At 39.8% G+C, this 21,290-nt stretch overlaps 2 long non-coding RNA genes across 3 annotated transcripts in view; both read right to left on the bottom strand.

Annotated features, from left to right (window-relative positions):
• Positions 1–21,290, bottom strand: part of LOC117796378 — an 89,784-nt gene that overhangs the window by 47,767 nt on the left and 20,727 nt on the right. The window lies entirely within an intron of this gene.
• LOC109490539 lies at positions 2,413–19,879 on the bottom strand. The gene is made up of 3 exons (XR_002143864.2): positions 12,060–19,879; positions 10,894–11,009; positions 2,413–10,640 (listed from the first exon to the last, which is right to left on the bottom strand). It is a non-coding gene; the product is annotated as an uncharacterized LOC109490539 (long non-coding RNA).

Raw genomic sequence — 21,290 nt, forward strand, 5'->3', positions numbered from 1 at the left:
CCAAGAGCATATGGCACACTAGGAACACGGGGGAAACATGTATTCATGTTGTCCCGTAATGAATTTTTACATACATTTTATTTTAGAAAATATTTTAGGGATAAATAAAGTTATAACAGACCAACTCTGCTCGACTCTGATTACAAGACTGTTGTGGACTCATGCTTGCCTTCAGTTTGATTACTGACTATACCACTTAGCAGCTGTTGATATTGGGTAAGTTATTCAGTTTCTCAGTCTTAGTTTCCTCATCTGTAAAACAGGAAAGGATTACCTGGTACTGCCTCATTAGCTTCTCATCAGGATGAAATTAGTGTAATATTTCTAGAGCTCCGAGAATATGCCTGGCATATACGAAGTGCTATGAACCGTTATTCTTGTGAGGATTGTGACAATCCGTGTAAAACCCTGAGTGTTCTGCCTGGCACAATGTGTGCCATCATTATGTGTCAGCCGTTAGCATAATTATTAGCCAAAGTCACTCAATACACCCTTCTCCTTGTCCAGCCAGCAAGGGGCAGTGATGGTAGCAGCAGGGGAGGGGACTCTTGCTGCTTCGGCAGCTGCGCTGGTAAACATAGCTTCAGCTGCTCTGAGCTGTCCTCCCAGATAAGGCTGGGCTTGATACCATCCAGTTCTCACAAGGGAGGGAGAATATCTCCTAGGAAGGCCTTAAAACACTCAGAGTGAGAAGTATTTCTCTCCACTTTCTTTCCTTGGTCTTGTTGGCAGAACAGACACAGGCACAGGGCAGGCAAGCTTACCTGCTGACTCAAGGGCTCTCAACAGGCTGCTACTGCACAGTTCTTACAGGGGAGCATTGGCAAGGGCTTGTCCCGGCCACTGGAGTCAGGCCTTACCACCATAGTTTCTTGCCTCTCTCTTCTATGAAGCTGCATGTTAGTCTTCTCAGGATGTGGTGATGATACCTTTTAGAATGTCAAAGAACTTCCACACCAGGTCACCTCAAAAACCTACGCAACTTGCATTTTTTAAAGACTTTATTTTTAGAGCAGTTTTAGGGCCAAAGCAAACTTGTGTGCAAAGTACAGAGACTTCCCATAGATCCCCTCACCCACACAGACAGGCACAGCCTCCTCCACCATAAACATTCCCCGGAGAGTGGTGCCTTTGTTACAATCCGTGAACCTACACTGACACACCATTATCACTCAAAGCCAGGAGTTTCCATTAGGGTTCACTCTTGGTGTCCGTTCTGTGGGTTCAAACAAATGACGAGGATCCACTATTCTAGTATCACACAAAATAGTTTCCCTACTCCCTAAAGTCCTCGGTGCTCTGCTGGTTTATCCCTCCCTCCTGCCAACCCCTATGTTTTTATTGTTTCCATGGTTTTGCCTTTTCCAGAATGTCCTATAGTTGGCATCATACAGTATGTAGACTTTACAGGTTGGCTTCTTTCACTTAGTGATGTGCATTTAAGTCTTCTCCATGTCTTTTTATAGCTTGATAGCTCATTTACTTTTAGTACTGAATAATATTTCATTGTTTGGACATACTAGTTTAGTTATCCATTCACCTACTGAAGGACATCCTGGTTATTTACAAGTTTTGGTAATTATGAATAAAACTTCTATAAATATCCATGTGCAGGCTTTGTGTGGACATCATTTTTCAGCTCATTTGGGTAAATACCAAGGAGTGCAACTGCTGGCTCATATGGTAAGAGTATGTTTAGTTCTGTAAGAAACTGCCAAACCATCTTCCAAAGTGGCTGAACCACTTCTCATTTCCACCAGCAACGAATGAGAGTTCCTATTGCTCCGCAGCCTCACAACATTTGGTGCTGTTGGTGTTCCAGACCTTGGCCTAGAACGGCTTAGAATATAGGAATGCGGTAGGAATGCGGTGATCTCTCGTTGTTTTCATTTGCAGTTTTCTAATGACACGTGATGTGGAGCACCCTTTCATATGTGTATTTACCATCTGTTTATCTTCCTTGGTGTGGTGTCTTTTGGGTCTTTGCCCATTTTAAAATCAGGTTGTTTATTTTATTGTTGAGTTTTCAGAGCTCTTTGCACATTTTAAATAACAGTGCTTTATCCAACATGTATCTTGCAAATATTTTCTCCCAGTCTGTGGCTTGTCTTCTCCTTCTCTAGATAAAACTTGCATTTTAATATCCACTGTAAAGATCTTTCTTTCTTTGCAGCAAGTCTATTACTATTACTTTTTTGTCAGCCATAAAAAAAAAAAAACACAAAAAATGGCAGAAAGAGAGAGCACAGGGAAAGAAACAACAAACACTGCAGACACACTCAACGCAGGAAGTGCAGATAGTTGTCATTGATCAAACATGTAGAGTAGTTTGCTGGGTCAGCTCTTGTTGGCTGAGAGCATATGATAATACTCAGAGTATGGGAACAATATGCGGATCACAGTGCACTGAAATAGATTATTACATATATTTTATTTTAGGAAAATATTTCAGAGACAAATATTGTGATGAATCAACCACGTAAAATCCACAGTAAGGAAGAGTATTTCGGATGGGTGGGGAGGAAGTTTCAGGGGCCCCATGTCCTCCTGAAGTATGCTCTTCCAACTTCAAAGAAAGGATGACTGGAGAAAAGCAAATGGTCTTTTTATACTTCAATAAAGAAAAAACAAGGAAAGGGAAAAAAGAAAAAAGAAAGGAAAATGGTTTTCATCAGACTGTAAAGACCTATTGAGACTGGATAGGGATTTTTTGTGATTTGGGGAAGCCAAGAGTACATAAATCCCTGAATCTGTCATAGAAGAAGAAGGAAATCCTGGGTCTGATGTGGGCTTTGTGCACCACACTAAAGAGCATGGAAATTTCCAAGGGAATATTCACAGAGACAGGTCTGGTGACCTGAATGCATTATTCCTGACACATGGAAACCATTCATGAAGGGATTTTAGGTATTGCCCGAATCACACGGGAAGCTTGAGGAGATACTTGTCCCTCTTACACAATGCCAAATGTCAGACCCACATAGTCATAAATTTAATATAAAATGTGGAGCTCTGATATTAAACACAGGCAAAACACTTACGGAAGTCCCTTACTGCTATTGGGAGAATCGAAGCCTCAAGATCCTGCATGGAGAAGGGCCATTTCCTTCAGCCAGTTTCCTCTCAATCCAGCGCTAAAGAAGGACTCTGCAATCCTGAAAGTCGAATCCCAAGAGTCTTCTACCCTTGGGAGAGTTTTTATCTTAATGCCATTGTCTTAATGTCACAGAGGCTTACAGAAGGGTGCTTAGACTCTCCACTCTGTTTTGAATATGGAAATCTGTGTTAACGCCCCCTGAGCTGGCCTTTCAACCAAGTCACCCAACTCCAGGCTAGAAATTGACCCAGCACATAACCCTGATCCACCCTCTTCCTTCTCTCTCTTCCTACAGCTCACCAAGTAAACAGTAAATCACAGGACAAAGGCATCTGGGATTGATCACATCAGCTCTTCAAAAACTTGCATTTAAGGGCCTATACTCAAGGACTCATGCAGGCCCTTATGCCAAATAGCAATCTCCAGAATACAGGCTAAATGCTCACTTTCTACTTTCCTTCAGCAGATTATATTTGTAATATCATAATATAATGAACTTTTTTTTTAAATTTCAGACTTCAGAAAATATACTTAGCTATAGAGCATAAATTACAATGTGGCCTTACAACCTCCTCATTTTAGATTAAAAAAAAAAAAATGTTCAATAGAGATGAAGTGACTTACCCCAGAAAGTTTGTGATGGCTCTAACTCTATCAAGGATTTTATTTAAGCGAAAGAGATATGGTATAAAGGACATTTGCTGTTTTTGCTATCTAAAATCCATTAATCCTTCTCTTGGTTCCCCAATTTTCTTTAGGGGAATTCCCCCTTCCCCTCACCAAAACAAAACAAAACAACAAAAAAACACCCCAAAACCGAAAACCAAACCAAACCAAACCAGGCACAAACATACTTTCTCAGTCTATGCCATTCCAGCGTAGCAAGTGACACAAGCATAAAGCAATCAGCACACAGTATTTACTCTGATCATAACAGTGGGTTCAGAAATGGGCAGTGACCCACTCAGAGTAAAAGAGACAAAATGAGATTTTTGCCAGTAATACTGAGACAAAGCCCTTGACTCTTCCTATGGAGTTGAAGTGCAGGATATGGGAACTGGAAACACCGTAGCTCTCTTACAGCCACAAAAGGCCAAACTATGTAAGAATGAAACCAATATATAGAAAGATCAGGAAAAAAAAATGTTTTCCTCATCCCTTTATCAAGCCATGCCTGAAGCCAGCCAGAGTCCTTGAGTTTTCAGAGACATTGAGCCAATAAAATCCTTTTCTAACCTAGTTTCAGAAATCACCTTTAAACTTTGTATTCCTTTGCCTGGAACACTCTTCCCCTAGATAACCACACAGTTAGCTGTAACCCCTCTTTCAAATCTTTACTTATGTCACCTTCTCAATTAAATATTTCTTGACTACCATATTTAAAACTGCAACCCCCACCTTCAATGTCTTCTATCCTCTTCCCCCCTTTTTCCCCTCTGTAGTACCTGTTAGTGTCTAATACTTTCTAGATTTTATTTACTCCCTTCATTGTCTGTCTTTTCACTAAAATGTTTGCTCAGTGAAGGCACAAGCTCTGCTCTGTCTACTGCTGTATTTTCAGGCTCTGGAGGAGACCCTGGCATAGAGTAAACACTCCATAAAAATTGGTTGAGTGAATGAATGAATTCACCATATCTAAGACCTTGTCCAGAAATGATTTTCATTTCAAGCATTTTGCTGGTAGTCAAAACGGGGACAGGCAATGACCACAGTGACAAACACAGACAAATTACAAAAGTCTCAGAACCTGACAGTGATATCACTGTCTCCCTGATCTATAGATCCTGACTGCCACTGAGCAGGTTACCCGAAACCCCGAAGACCCAGCTGTTTCTTCTAGAGCACTGAAGTTGGACTTCTTCTTCTGGCTCATATCTTTCAGGAAAGTCCTCTCTTCATCAAAGGAACAATTAAGAAACACACTGGGTGCTGTGTTATCAAGATTGAGTCCTTTACATCTCTGAGCACCCATAGAGATCAGAATAATACCTTTCTGACTCTTCCAAGAATATCTCTTAGGAATTTTCTCACAATCTTCAAGAGCAAGAAAGAAAAATGAGTATATTTTCTGTTCTGAAAACTACACTTCTCTAGGATAAGAAAATGCCCAGGATGCACCCCTGCAAGTTGCCATTAATATTGCCCTCCTCGGTAGCTCCAGGCCAGGGTACAAGCACAGCTTTTCCTGTTCCTTCCCCTGTTCTTTCCTAGGACTTCAAATTAACAAATAGGCCCCTGGAAATCCTCCAAACCCTCTGTGGCAGTCCAGAGCTAATCGTGCTACATCAATTTTTGAACACTTTTTGATGGTTTTTAGACCATCTATTCATCCAACTCAAATACTTGGCAAAACCAGGTTGAAGGACAACTCATTTTGTTGTGAGTAGAATTAAGAGCAATAAACCTACAGCCTTGGTAAAACTCAAGCACTACTTTTCTTTTGTAAGAGATTTAAATAGACAAAGGCCAAATTTTTCCATGTGGGTTTATGTCCTCAGCTAAGGTGCAGTTGACAGGATAAACACAGATTAGTTAACCATTATTTCCTTATTATCATTATCTGCTAGAATTTATTAACAAGATTATTGAGTGAAGTGTGCAAAAGAAGACCGAATAAGAATGTAAGAAGGTATTATTAACCCACCAGCACTAGGGCATGGATTTCTACTAGTGGGTGTGGATTCCCACTGAACTCATCCCATATCCTATCCCAGCCTCCCTACTTAACACCCTCACGCATCTGTGAATTCACTGGCTAAGATTAAGGTATAATCAGAGCACACTGGCTCAGGTGAGCTTCTGACTGAACCTCTGGGGTGCACTGGAAGCGTGACATAATACTCCAAACATTTCAAATTTAACCATTTCAACTTTTGCCAACCTTTGTTACTCCTATAAACAAAGCCTTAACTTTTTTTTTTTTTGAGAGTGAGAGTGCACGTGGGGGGTGGGGCGGGGTGGGGGAGAGAGACTCTTAAGCAAGCTCCGTGCTCCGTGGGGAAGCCAACATGGGGCTCAATCTCACGACCCTGAAATCATGATGTGAGCTAAAATCAAGAGTTGGATTCTTAACTGACTGAGCCACCCAGGCGCCCTCAAAGCCTAAGTTTTTAGTATTAGCGCTCATCCTTAGACATAAACCAGACCCTCCTCCTGGCTTCCTAGGGGGAGCTATGGTGTGGATGACATGACTACCCCGTAGGAACTACCACCTACGGGACGAGGGGTAAGTGTGTAGGGATTAAAGGAAAGAGAGAGAGAAATTCAAAATGGGGGTGTTGGGCAGTTTCCAAGAGGAGATGGGGTAAGGAACACAGCCAAGTCTTTCGTAGACATTGATGCGTTCATTCCTTAGGTATTTAGTATGCTCCAATGCCTGTGGCAGGGGACACAGCGGGGAGCAAGGTGGGCCAGAGCTCTTCATTCGCGGAGTTTAGAATCAAGTGGGGGAGATGTCCTTAATCAGATGACCCCACACATATGTGTATAATTATATACTGTGCACCTTTGAGTACCAGAGCTGACGGTGTTTAATGGGACTGAATATATGGAAACAGGGAAGGCGCCTGGGGGAGGGACTGTGGAGGGCCTCCCTGAGAAGGGATTTTAGAGTGAGATCTGGGGAAGGAGTGGCAGTTACACAACCAAGTGCAGCTGGCAGACAAGCAGGGCAAGGTACTGCTGGTGAAGACTGCAGCGGGAGAGGTCATGGAGGGCAAGCAAATGAAAAGAGCCTGTGTGCCCAGAACACAGTGAGATGGGACAAAGATCAGCAGCAAGGAGATTGCAGGGTTCATCCAGGGAAAGACAGCACACTCCCTTGGCAGGAGTAAAAGGTGCAGAGCATGAAGCAGAGTAAACCGGAAATCATGATTGAGACCCTTCACATTCCAGAAGAGTATGCAAAGCAGGTTAGAGAGTTTGAACGGTAGTCTATAGGTAACAAGAAATCATAGGCACATAGTGATGGGGTCAGCCCTGTTTAAGGATGAGTGTTCTACAGGCAATATTAACATGGATTTTAGTGAAGTGATGGAGTAAGGACAGCCCTTAAGGGAGGGATAATAATTACGGGGCAAATCTTAACAGCCAAGTTGATAGGGAGCAAGGTCTTGAACTAGGTTAGAGAACCGGAATTGCTGAATGGCTATAGAGACACTGTGAAATAGAATCAACAAATCTGGGCGTGAATTACATGTGGATGTGAAGGGGGCTAGAGGAGAGAGAGAAGGAAGAAGTTCTTAAATGATGGAAAAGTGTTGAGCTTAAACATTTTGAGGAGGACACCGTTGTTAGAGTTTAGGAATAAGAGGAGTCAGAGGCTTTGGGGATGTCAGATTTGTTTCAGATATGCTAGAATGACCTCTGGGGCAGACAAATAGCTAATTCTAACCTAGAGTTCTTCAAATGCTGTGTTTGGAAATAAAGGTAGGCCAGTCAGTCAACCAGCAATATTTACGAAGTGCCTATTATATGCCAGGCATTACTTTATACACTAAAGATAGAATTCGAAATTAATTTCTGCCTTCATGGAATATGACTTGTATATAAAAAGTAGTTTGCAAAAAAAAAAAAAAAAAAGAAGAACCCGAAGGTCACATGATTAACCCCCCAAACAAACTATAAACAAGTGGCAGATGAATGAGACAGCATTTCAAAGGATTGTCCATTATCTGGTATCAAATTTGCAAAGTATAGCATTGTCAAGGTTAAGGCTTTGCTCTTAGGAGGGACATTACAATGCAAATTCAAATCACCAACTCTCATCAAAGAGGAGGTAGACTTTAAAAGCTCCTTGTGAATTTCATCCAAGAATTTAGAGGACACAGCAAAGGACAGGATAAATAATAGAGTCTTATTCTTTGGGAAAGAGAAAGAAGGTATAGGGAAATCCCACTAGCAAAGACACTTAAACATCTTCCCCTTCATCAACACTCAGAGTGTATATACTGAATTTCAGGAAAAAAAAATAAATAAACCTTTGCCATTTTTACTTCCAAATAGGTGCCAAAACCAAGATTTTGTGTTGGAGCTGCAGGAATGATAAGCTCTCAGGACTTACCATTGTTAGAAATAAGCAGATAATGGACAAAGTATGATGTAGTAACTGAAATCAGCTTCAAAAGGAATGAACTGCAAAGGATCTTTAAGGGCTCAAAATAAGAAAAAAATCCAAAAACCAAAAAAATAAATAAATTCAATTAAGTGAAAGGCTAAAAATCCAAACAGATATCTACACACAGATATCTACAGCTATATCTGTAGGTACAGATATAGATACATAAAGATTAGATAGACAGATATAAATATATATATAATTGAGCCAAGATATTAAAAAAAATAAGTAGGAGATTACAACTAAAATGTAAAATGTCTATAATTATTCAGCTTGTTACTAAAAATCTGGCCTATTGAACTAGCTGGTGCTGAAGTTCTTGAACGTGAGAGAAGAACTAAGAAAATGTTGAAAAACAATTCTAAAGGGGGGCAAATGGGGGATACTTAACTAGTTACTTTAAATCTACAATAATTAAAACCAGTGCAGATTAGGCAAGCACATCCAAGAAATAAGAGAGTCCAGAGAGAGACCCAAGTATGAGATTTCAGTAAATGAAAAAGGTTCATTTCAGACCAGTTGTAAGAATTGATCAGTTGCCTACATTAATGTTGTCAGAATAATAAGCAACCCATTTAGAAAAATAAAGTAAGATCTCCAAAGTAAAAGATAATCTTTGCTTCACTGATTTAGCCCCAAGAACCTTCTCACTCTGGTTTTATCAATTCAAACAATTTTTAAATCATAATTTTACCAACACTGATGAATTTTCCTTGAGAAACATGCTAGAATTAAACTATTTTTATTTTCCCTTGACCAATTGGCTAGACAGCATAATGAAAATATTCCTCTAATTATCATCATTTCCATATCAAAAATTATTTTCACTGAGGCCACTTTTTTAATGTAAATCTTAAAATAGCAAATTGTTTTATCCTTATCAATTCTTATCAAGTAAAGCTTCCACCGCTGAGTTTTCTCCTATGACCACTGTTTTTATCAAGTCAAATTTTTCCCAAGTCAAATACTGCAGATATAAACTTGTCAAGAAGATTTATTTTTCTGGAAGCAGCTAGTTAATAACTTATTTTACCATGTGCACCTGCAATTCTCAGCCTTAATTGTGTTGATTGCATTTTGGTGGGGTCAAAACATCCTACATCAGATTCCTACCTCACAATTCACACAAATAAATTCCAGATGGATTAAAAATTGTCCAATAAACACAAATAACAAAGTATTAGAAAGAAAACATAGCAGACCATATATATATAAAACATTGGAGCAAAAAAAACCTTTCTATGCATAACCCCAAAATCTGAAGCCATAAAGTAAGTTTGACTCCCTTTACCCATCCCAAATGAGCCAGAACACTAGCATTTTTTAAATGTTCCGTGGAGGTTGATATAAGGGTCTAAGAGTCAGGGTCTTTTGCCATGGGGGGGGGGGTAGGGAAGTAAGGGGTTGATTAATAACAGATGTAGGTGTGGACAATGGATATTCAAAGGTCTGTGGAAGATAAACATGGGATTGGAGTTTTTCATTATTTTCAAGTATTTTTATCATTACAAATATATTACAGCATCACAATTAAAAATTTAAAACAATCCAACAAGTTTAGCATAAAATAAAAGCACGCATTACTGCTAAAGCTATTAACAGGGAGACCTGTTGATAATTCGATGAATATCACTCCAGGTCTTGATTTCCAGTTTGTTCATCTTTTTACTTATTGTCCTTAGATCCTGGACTCGGAAACTGGAAGTCTAGTTGTTTCTGGTTTAGGTTTTGTTTTATTTTGTATATATCTGTATATATACACACACACACAACACATTCTTAGACATCATCTCTCATACCTATTTTTTAAATGAAGTCATAACTTACAAGAGTTGATTTATCTAATTTCATGGATTTACATACGGTCTGTACATATCTGGATGCACTTCAAGAAGAGATGGAAGAAAGGAAGGAATTGAGACACACTCACCAGTAAGTAGAGATTACTACTACTCTGGTACTTTTACGACTTTTTTTTACTCTTTTTTCTCATTGATATAAAAGAAATACATGTTCCCCTTGGGAAACACAGAAAAGTACAAAGAAACAAACAGTAACCGTAATTTATCATGTAGAGCCAACCGCTGTAACTTTTGGCCAAGAAAGATTCTATGTTTAATAGACCCAGAATGGCTGTGGCCAACAATCTTGTGAAAACCAGAGTTCAAAAAGAAGGTCCCAGCACCCTAAGACAAAGTGCAGTAAGTAGGAAGTTCGAGACCACACACCCAGTATCCCCTGACAAACAGGATGAGGAGAAAACAAAAACGTGGTCAATGACTTTTTTTTTTTTGAAAAACACACTGTTTGAATTGACAAAGGCAGAGCTCCAAGCAGAAACACGGACACCAGCTGTGGGATGGGCAGATATAGTTCTGTGGGCTGAGAGAAGCGTCCAAACTTGACTTGTGGACTGGCAGAGGGCGTCTGGAAAGGGAAAATGCCAGGGTACCAAGCATCACCACCAGATTCCCCCCACCTCAACGTTTCCTCTCGGATTTCCACTCAAGCTGAGCAGACACCCCTGGGACATTTTGAACCGGAAGTATTTGTTTAAATGCCAACGTAGGAGTTGACTGTGGGGAGACAAAGCACAGAAAGGAAGCTTTAGCAAGAACTTCAAAAGCTGGTTCCATTTTAAGCTAGAAAAGAAGGAAAGGTCTCTCACGGTGGCACTTACAACTCTTCCAGGGAGAGGTGACGGAAACACCGGGATTGTGGAGAACTTCCCACCCAGCTAGACTTCTCCAGCTTCAGAAATGGTCAGGGAGGGGCATTCAGCACCTACTCTGTGTTCTGCAAAAGGTGTAAGGCAGGGAGTTGAACTTTTCGGTCAGGGGCCAAGGGGGAATATTTTAGGCTTTGCAGGCTATCTGGAAGTCTCAGAAGCAAGGACAGGGCCTGCACAGCGATACCGCGGAGCCAGCCAGAGACATGCGTGCAGGAGCTCGAGTGTCAGTGCGCCAACAAAAGCCGACTTTCGGACGTTCACGTTTGAATGTCATAGAATTACCGTGTGACACAAAATAGTCTTCTTTTGATTTTTCTTCCCCAACCATTTAAAAACAGAAAACTCTTGTTGGCTTCGAAACAGACGGCAGGCTGGATCTGGGCCAGGGGCTGGCCCGGAGTTACCTGACCTTTGGCCCAAAAGCCCTTTCTGTGCTAAGCTTACATTCTAACAACAGAGATAAGAGCAAACTAGAAAATCGGGAGGCATTTTAAATGGAGAGTTTCTGCTTAGAATGGAGTAGTCCAGGTGCTGGAAGAACTTTTGGGGGCCAGCAAATCAGTTGGGATTGGGGTGGGGCTGTGGGGCAGAAGGGGACAGGGGCACAGGGGACTTCCCAAAAGGGGCCGGTGCCCAGGCTGTCCCTCCCGGGAGTAGGCTGTAGCATCAAGGGACAGAAGGATGAGAAAACGCCTCCCTCCCCAATTATGCACGCTCTACTTTCCCGTGAATCAGGCCAGTGAGAAGATTAGAAGCAGCAAAGTCAAATTTAATTCATAAGACCTTTCTTTTATTTTCCCCCTTGCATAAAGATGAGGTCCTACGTGGGCACAAGCAAAAACTAAGAACTCTCAGATCACCTCCGCTCCGGTAGACAGTCTTCTCTCACCTGTGTGTGCAGAGGCTTCTATGCTAATTCCAGCAGCCAGTTCAAAATAAGCCTGAGCTTGGCCTCGATGGATTTATTTCTCATCTGCTGCAGGCACAGACCCCTTCTATTGAAGGCAGAAAAATACCAGCCCCTCCCCAGCCTCTTGCCCCAGAGTCCCGTCCCAGGCCCACCTGGCAATGAGCCTCTTCGCTCCCTCTCCAGCTCGGGCCTGACACCACCTTACCATTGAATAGTCTCGGGGAAGAGTTCAGTGCAGGGTTTGCACTTTCCCAGCCATTAGCCAGCTGCCAACGCATTTCATTATCTTAGGAGTGTTTTGTACATCAAAGCGAGCCCCACACAGTGTGGTCAAGTGGAAGTAACAGTGCCTAGTCAACATTCTAACTTGCAGCATTTTGTTTTCATGGATATAAATGCCATCTGGCACCCAGGAACAGCAAAGGCCAGCGATGGAAAAACCCCGCCGCCCTGTTTTGCTTATTGATGTAACAGTTAATCCTGATAAAGGCCAAGGCCTCAGAGTGGCTGCCCTGTTGTTATCTTGCATATCTATTGTCTGACATAGGCCAAGCTGCCCGGACCTGCAGACCCTGCAGACGTGAGCTTGCACAGGAGATGGCCTGGGGGGGGGCTGGCAGAAATATCCAGGAGAGAGGGGAGAGAAAGGGACTGCATTTGTCTTTGTGTTTGCATAATTGCTTAGCAAACACACACACACACACACACACACACACACGGACTGGGATTTAGAGCCTTCTCCTTTTCCAGCTTCCAGACTTTCTAGGGAAACATCAAAGCTCTGAAACCCCCTAACAGCTTAATATCTTCTCCGGCATCAACTGGCTTTCAATGATTTAGGAAAATCTCTCTGGCCTTGGGTTTTAGATCATAAACCACCAACTCTCCCCCCCACATCATGGACTGATTCCTGGTAACAAATTTCTCACTGGGTCCTTCACTGCTCTCTTACAATGAAGGAGGAAAAAAACTCTCTGAAGTGACAGCTAAGAGAGGATCTTCATAAACTCATGTGTGGTACACTTCCTGCTTTTCTGCGTAGTTGATTTTCAATCGACCGATTAGGAAAGCGAGTACTGTGAGCACTTCACTGTTCTTACTTTGACCTCAATCTCCAAAACATGAAGAACAAAACACAAAATGGACAATCTCCTTCTCCGCTGAAATGGGCAAATGATTGGGCTTATGGTACTTTTTTCCCCACCGTCTCAGATGTGGTTGCCTCCACGCACTGCCAGTTTATAAACTCTTCAGTGACTTTCCCACTCATTCCACAAACTCCTCCCTCTTCCTATCTTCCTGCTAATCTCCACTTCCCCCCTCCCCCAGCCCGCAGGAGGGAAAGCCAGAAATGGTGAGAAGGACACTTCTCCTCTGGTTTCTGTTCACGTCAAGGGATGATTTTGCAATTGCCACATAAGCAATTATGTAAGCTTTTCAACAGCATGGAAAATTTCTAGAGAAGCTATGGTCTGTACACAGTTGCAAGACTCTAGATGATTTTAAAAATAAGTAGATAGATGTAACCCAAAAAACAACCTATGGTTCAAAATCTTCTCAGAAAATCCAACCTAATTTCTCTTCTTCCACTGTTTTTCTCTTCACTGTCATAAGTTATAGTAGAATCACAGGTCAGGGATTGAGTTGCTATTTTAGGCTGGCATGGAAGCCAAGGAAGGTCAGAGAAATGAAGCCCCTAGCAGCAAGCACTACAAAGTTCTCCAGCCTCAAATATCCTCAAAACGATGACTATTTTACTCACTTTTCTCCCCGCACAAAACATTGGAAAAGACACGAAACAAACCAGGATAGAGTATAATTGAAATTTTCGGCAAAGTGAGATAAAAGACTACATGGTAGCCTGGTTGCCCCAAGCTGGTGGTCAGATGTCAAAACTCGAATTATTCATTGGTAATACAGGCTTCACACTTCACAGTTTATAAAAATGCTATGAATCTCTTGTTATAGAAATAAACGTTTGCTGGAAGAAATTTTCAAAGTCATCTTTTATAAATGAAGAACCATTACATCAACAGTTCAAAGGAACTTAGTTAATGGAAGGAGTTGGAACCTAGGACTTCTAACTATTGACGGCTATTAATTAATGTATTAATGGCGTGTATGCATTCATTCATGAATTCAACAAGCAGTGGAGGACTGCCTTCCATGCATGATACAGTGGCAAATATTGAGAATAACTTTTATAAGAGTAAATAAGAAGAGGTGTCTGCTCTCGAGGAACTCCTAATAGTGGAGGCAGGCTTATAAACTAAGAATTGCAAGAAAGAGCGACAGACACTAAAATAGAGGAAGCAATACAAAGGTGGCAAAAAGGAAAAAACTAGATGGATCGTATCAGAAAAGACCATCACTGTTTTGGCTTTGCAGAATAGCGACCTGTTATTGCGTTTACAAAGTCAAATGGGGGGGTTGGTTGGCTCAGTCATTAAGCATCTGACTTTTGCTCAGGTCATAACTTCAAGGCCCTGGGATTGAGCCCCACCTCGGCTCCCTGCTTTGGGGGAGTCTGCTTCTCCCTCTGCCTATCCCCTACTCATGCTCACTCTCTCTCTCAAGTAAGTAAATAAAATCTTAAAAAAAAAAAAAAGTCAAGTCTTTGTTCTTAAATTATCCTAGAAAGAGAATCAATTACTTGTGGCATGTCTTAAATTCCACTTTAGGTAAAACGTAATCTGTTTTATGCTTCCTCTCATTATTCTGGATTTGTTCATGCCTAATTTTAAAGAAGCAGGGCTCTGTGGTTTTCCCATTCAGATTGTTCTGAAGTGACGTTCACTGTAGGATTTGGCCAACATGATAAGTAGCTGAAATTTGGAAGGGAGTGGGCAAAAAGAGCCTAGTTCCGATGTGAAAATTACACATAATTTCTTTCCTCTCATTTTGTGAAAATCTTAGACCCACAGTTGTCAGGGATTGAAAAGAACCTTGAGCAGATCCGTACTTCTGCAAGGGTTTTGGTTTTTGTTTTCTTTTCAAAATTTTTGAATCTCGATCCAAGCTTTAAGTTTCTAAATTGATTATTCCATCATAATTTCCCTGTGGAATTAATTCCAGTCTTAAGAGCTGTGCACTGACCTCTTCCTGATGGTACTTAGAGAGTCTCAACTGTTTATCCTATCTTTCCCACAACTGGGGAAACAGTCCTAGGTGGAAAGTTAGTGTCTCTCTTGAGCTGGCACTGATCACTGATCGTGTGCAAATGTAATCAGTGGGAGGGAATGATATTATATTTTGAGGCTTACAGTTGAGTCTGACAGGCAGATACAGAAGACAAACTCTCAGCCTCCTTGAAACCCAGCGTATCCTCCAGAATCTCTAATTCAGCACCCACCAGTCAACCTACGCAAAATCAGCAAGATGGGATAATATTTTTACATGACAGAACTGTCTTTATTTTTTCTCTCTAAATGAGTTTAAAAAACAAAAACAGAACTCAAACAGCCATTCGTTAGGAATAACAATTTCCTAAAGATTTTCGCCTTTCCCATTTCTCTCTCTCTCTCTCCTCTTGCCCTTCCCTCCAGCCTGTAGCATAAAACTAGAGAAAAGATGAACATGGAAGGAAAATAAAAGGCAGATGAGGCCTAGTGTACACATAGACAACATAGCCTACCATTATCATTGGCATAGTGTTTTTTTCTAGTTTACAATATGCTTTCTTATATACATAATAATAGCTTTGTCTCAAAGAGGTGCAATGAGGATTATACATTTAATACACTAATGAATTAAGAGATTCTGTAGTAGTTTCTGGCACATAGAATTCTTTCAATAAGTGTTAGACGGTATTACTATCAGTACGCATGCTATTGTCTTTACCATGGTTATTATAGTTGTAGCTTGTATAACCATTACTAAACAATTCAGCAAGTATAAGTTCACACGTAATGGGTCATAATATAGATAACTTGGTTTAGGAAAGAATGATTTTATTTCTACCTCCTAAATTCCTATCAATGTTTATTTGGCCATTTGGGGAACACTCATACTGGAATTTCTTTTATGAACTACAAAGCATAACTATACCTTAAGTCTGACTTTATTTGAAAGCTTGCTATAAAAGATTTACCTCTGAAATAATTTGGAAGCATTCTAAATTTCATAGAAAAGCAGTCACAACCCAACTCTGGTCTACTTCTCCAGCTTTCGCAAATGCTGTTCCCTTCTGTCCACCTGACATACCTGGGACAGCGGGCAATTAGCCACTCCCCAAGCATGCCTTGTACTTTCCTGCTATCCTGCCTCTATATGCCTGTGTTCTTTGTGCCCAGAATAGCCTCTCCTGCCTCTTCCTCCAAGCCCATTATGAAGCTTTCCTCTTCTTCCCCAGCTAGAAAATATCCCCCTTCTCTGCTTCCAAAGCACAGTCTTCATCCTACGTGCTGGAATACATCCTTCTTCCTATTAGTCATATCCCACTGTGTGGAAATCCTTTATTCACACGTCTGTGAGCTCCTTCAAGTGCACAGCCCTATCTTACTGGAGAATATTCCCAGTGCCAACCAGAGGACCACACATAGAAGGACTTCATTCTTTGTCGTTTGCCAATTTCAGGCAGGAAAGACCAGACCCATGACACAGTAATTGGTTCCTGGTTTAGAGTTGAGGACAGAGCAAGACCAGAAAAAAAGACTAGACTTATTATCCTTAGGCTTACTTCATCAGCATTTAATTGAGATACCAAAACGATATCCGAAACAAAAGTCATAATTATAATATGAAAAATAACAGCTATTTGTTGAATACTTACTATGCTCCAGCCACCGTTCTCATATTTCATGTGCATTACTCATTTAATTCTCACAAGTCTATTAGTTATGTGCTATTATTTTCATTTTATATTTAAAAAGAGAGAGAGAGAGACAGAGAGATTAAGAGTCTCTGCCCATGGTCATACAAAGAAGAAGTGGAGAAGGCAGAATGTGAGGACAGAATTCACCGCAGGCAAATTCTACAGAGCCGGAGTTCTAACCACCACCCCCATGCTATCTGTGGTTGATGAAGGAGACTTTAAAACTTATGCTAGATAATAGACTTATTCCAATAAACTAAAGGCTGTTAAAGGGGTTGATAGTGACAAGTTTAAAATTTTTATTTTTCATTACCACTAACTATATATCTAACAGCTTCTCATTGATTAAAGCCATGTCCAAATCTATGACATAAAAAAATCCATTGAAAGTATTATGCAGGCTTTTCCCTAACCTGGACTCCTCTTTCCAATCCTGTGTTCTCTCGCACTAGTTCCTAGCACACAGGCTCCACATTCACCAGCCCGTTCACACCACCCTGCCTGCTGCCCTTGTAGAAAGGAAGGCTACTTTGAAAACATTGCTTGCACTGTTTGCCTGGTCTCTCTATTTCTCCACCCCCCACCCCCAACAACTTTTTCTTCTTCACTTTTCATAGGCCTACTCTTAATAATATAGTGACAATAGTTTTCTTTTGGTTATTTTTTTCTACAATGTAACTTTTCCATCCTTGTACCTTCAACCTCTTCTGTATATTTTAGGTATTTCTCATAAGTAAGATATAGTTGGTTCTTGTTTAAAAAAAAAATCCAGTCTGACAATATTGGTCTTTTAATTGCAATATTTAGTTTACTCATATTTAATGTAATTATTGATATGATTGGGTTTAGTTCTACCATTTTGCCATCTGCTTTTTATCTGTACTACCTGTTTTGTATTCTTTCTTTCCTGTCTTTTGGTTGATTGTTTTTTATAGTTCTTTTTCCTCCTATTAACTCGGTAGCTATGCATTCTCTTACTATGATTTGTTACACTAGAGATTACAACATGTGTAGATGACTTATTGTAATCTAAGATAAATGAGGAAATTTACCTCTTCCTGGACAATGCAAGAAGCTTAGAACTCTTTAAATGTTTTTATCCTAACATGTTATTTGTAATACATTTAGCCTTATGAGATATTATTATTGCAATTCTATATCAACATTAAATATTTATCATTTCTGAGGCCCTTAAACCTGTCCTGTATCTTTAAGTTTTCATCTGGAATAATTTTCTTGTCCCAGAATAGTATGCATTAGTATTTTTTGGGGTGCAAAATTTCCTTTGGTGTTTATTGGAGAATGTGTTATTTATCCAGCATGGGTTCATAGATTTTTTTTTTTTTAAAGAAAATTATCATTCATTGTCTCCTCAAACATTGTTTCTCCCTTAATATCTTTCTCTTTTCCTTTTGTGGACTCTGTTAACAGATAGGTTAGAACTTCTCACTAGTTCCCCTGTGTCTCTTATATTGTCCTCTGTGTAGCTCTCTCTTTCTGTGTGTGTGCGTTTTAATCATTTCATATTTATGTGATTTATTCTGTATATTTTTCATATCTATCTTCCACTTCATTAATTTTCTCTTCAATGTTTCTGGCCCCACTTAAACCTGTCCAGTTGGGTTACTGACTCAGTAGATACTTTTTTCTGTTCTAGAATTTCCATTTTGTATCTTTTCATAATTTACTTTTATCTATTAACATTATACATCTCATGTTTTATTATCTTTAATATATTAATCATACTTATTTTAAAATCCATGTATGAAAACTCCATTTTCAAGATTCCTATGGGTTTCTTATGCTCTGTTGCTCCTTTGGATTTCCCACTACGCTATCTTGATTCCTTATGTGTCTGTTTTTTCTTAACTGAGTGTCAGATATTGTATATGAAAAATGGTACAGATAATTTGAGACTGGGATGTAACCTTTCTTCAGAGAATTTTGTTTGCTTCTGGCAAGTGGCTAGGAATACCAGCAGCCCTGAATTATCTTAATTCAATCACAAAATGATATGATTAGAAGCTGGGCTTCAGTGCCTTCTGGGGAACATCTATTCAGGCCCACACTTATTCATGGATTGTAGCCCTTTAAGTTGGAGTCCCAGTCTAAAGCTTGTGAACTTACCAATACTTCCCTCCTTGGCAGCGTTGACCTCCTTTCCCTCTCCTAAATCCAACAGTCTTTCAAAGGCTCAGCTCACCTTCTCAGTCTCCCATATAACTTCCAAAACTGGCAGATGCCTCTGGGGCAAAAGCCATACCAAATGCAAAGCTTACTTCTCTGGGTTTTTCTGGACTTGTTAGCTCTCTGGGGAGTTAAATGTTTTGTTTTGTTTTGTTTTGTTTTCCTCTTAAAATTTTGTCCAGATTTTGTAGTTTCCTTAGCAGGAGGGAAAGAACTGTTTGCTAATATGTTTGTTTTCACATATAAAAAGTTTTAAATATTTACATAGTCATATTTCTTGATTGCTTTTCCCCTGTCATTCATAAAAAGCTCTATTCTACTTTAAGTTATAGCTAAATTCTATCTGGAATTAACTTTAGTATGAGCTGTGAAATAAGGATTTGGCTCACTTTTTTCCCAAATAACTAATTATTGTGTAACTGTATATTGAATAATTCATGTACTCTCTTGAATTTTATATACACAAACACACATACACACACACATTCCATTAATGTGCTAAGCCACCATTATACTACTTTGGGTTTTTCTGGGATTTTCTATTCTGTTCTACTGTTTGTTTATTTTTGTACCGGTACTTCACGGTTTTTGATTACTGTAGCTTTATAGTATGTCTCTGTATCTGCTGAGAAAAGGCTTCCTCCTTCCACATGGGCCCATTACAACTGTAGTTTGTTTTCTGTTTGTTTGTTTTAATTTTTTGACTAGCCTAGCATGCATAATTTTATCAGATATATTTTAAAATATTTTTTCTCAACTACCAAACCTCCCTTCCCAAATACACACCCAAAGAGAGAAACCCCATTGTAATTTTCATTAAGATTGCAATGATTTCTGAAAGTATTTTCAAACAAATCAACATCTTTATAATAAGATGTTCCCAGCTAGGAACATCTTAAATCTCTCAGTTAAAGTTCATATTTTCATATAAATACTATATGTTTCTTAATCAACTTGTTCCAATATATTTTATACTTTTTATAAATGAAATTTTTTTCCTCAGTTGTATTTTTTTTTAAAGATTTTTTATTTATTTATTCGACAGAGATAGAGACAGCCAGCGAGAGAGGGAACACAAGCAGGGGGAGTGGGAGAGGAAAAAGCAGGCTCATAGCGGAGGAGCCTGATGTGGGGCTCGATCCCAGCACGCCAGGATCACGCCCTGAGCCGAAGGCAGACACTTAACCGCTGTGCCACCCAGGCGCCCCTTCCTCAGTTGTATTTTCTAATTGGTTATTGTAAGAGGGAAACTAGTGATTTCCCCCATTATTAATATTAATATTGTAACAACAACCTCACTTATTATTTTTAATTATTTCTGATGTGCTTTCTCAATTGATTATTTGGTTTTAGAAGATATAGAATTACATTATTATCTAGTAGTGAGAATTGTGCTAACTTCTTTACAATACTTGTACTCCTCACTCTGCTCTCTTGAATAATGGCACATCCACTGGGTAGAATGACTCTCAAACTTCAGTTTTAAGCTTGACCCTTAATTCACCCAAACTGACCATTTATCATAATACCAGTCTTTTCACCAAAGCAATTGGTTCAAGGATGAGTAACACCTGCCCAGACTCAATGGGGCCTTGCACAGCACCAGCCACAGTGTTGTTTTTTGTTTGTTTGTTTGTTTGGGTTTTTTTTTAGGTTTTGGCACGTAATTCAAGAGTTTTCCAGGTTTTCAGAAAAGAATCTCTCTCTTTTTCTGGACTGTGAGGTAGAAACACATGGGAGGCCTGGGACCTCTGTGGCCATTTTGCTCCCATGAGAGAAGCAGCCCAACACACAAAGGAACCCAGAGTTGAAAGACCTGAGAGAAATCAAGCAGCAACACTAAAACAAGCCAGGCTTGAAACAAAACCTATCCTGCAACTTTAGAAGAGCATTTTTTTTAAAGCCAGTGAGCATTATTTGCAACTCAAATGATCCTAATGGCTACACCAGCTCAATGCTGTATTCAAGAAACACACCTAAAACAGAACAACAAAGGAAGTTTGAAACTAAGGCATGTGGAAAATTACACCAGGCAAATGTATGCAAACAGAAAGCAAAAATGGCAGAATCAAAATCAGTTAGGAAAAATTCAGGATTCAGTCCATTAAGCAGGGAAAAGAGGCATATTATGACATCTATAAGTACAGCTAATGAATTCCTGTACATCACAAACTACAACAGCAAAACACAGAAAGCAAAACCATGACAAAGAGGCATAACCATCATAAAAATCACAGTCATAGTGGGGAATTTTGCATCAGAATTTGATGATCAAGCAGACACAAAAAGCAAGGATATAGAGAATGTAAATAGTACAAAAAAGACAATGTAAAAAAAAAAAATTAACATTCTCCCTCTCTTCTTCACCAAAGACGGAACTGGAGTATCATGAATGACCTACCATTGGAAAGGATCTAGACTGAGTTAGTTTTACTG

Source organism: Ailuropoda melanoleuca, chromosome 15, assembly GCF_002007445.2.
Source record: "Ailuropoda melanoleuca isolate Jingjing chromosome 15, ASM200744v2, whole genome shotgun sequence".
NCBI classification, from domain to species: domain Eukaryota; kingdom Metazoa; phylum Chordata; class Mammalia; order Carnivora; family Ursidae; genus Ailuropoda; species Ailuropoda melanoleuca.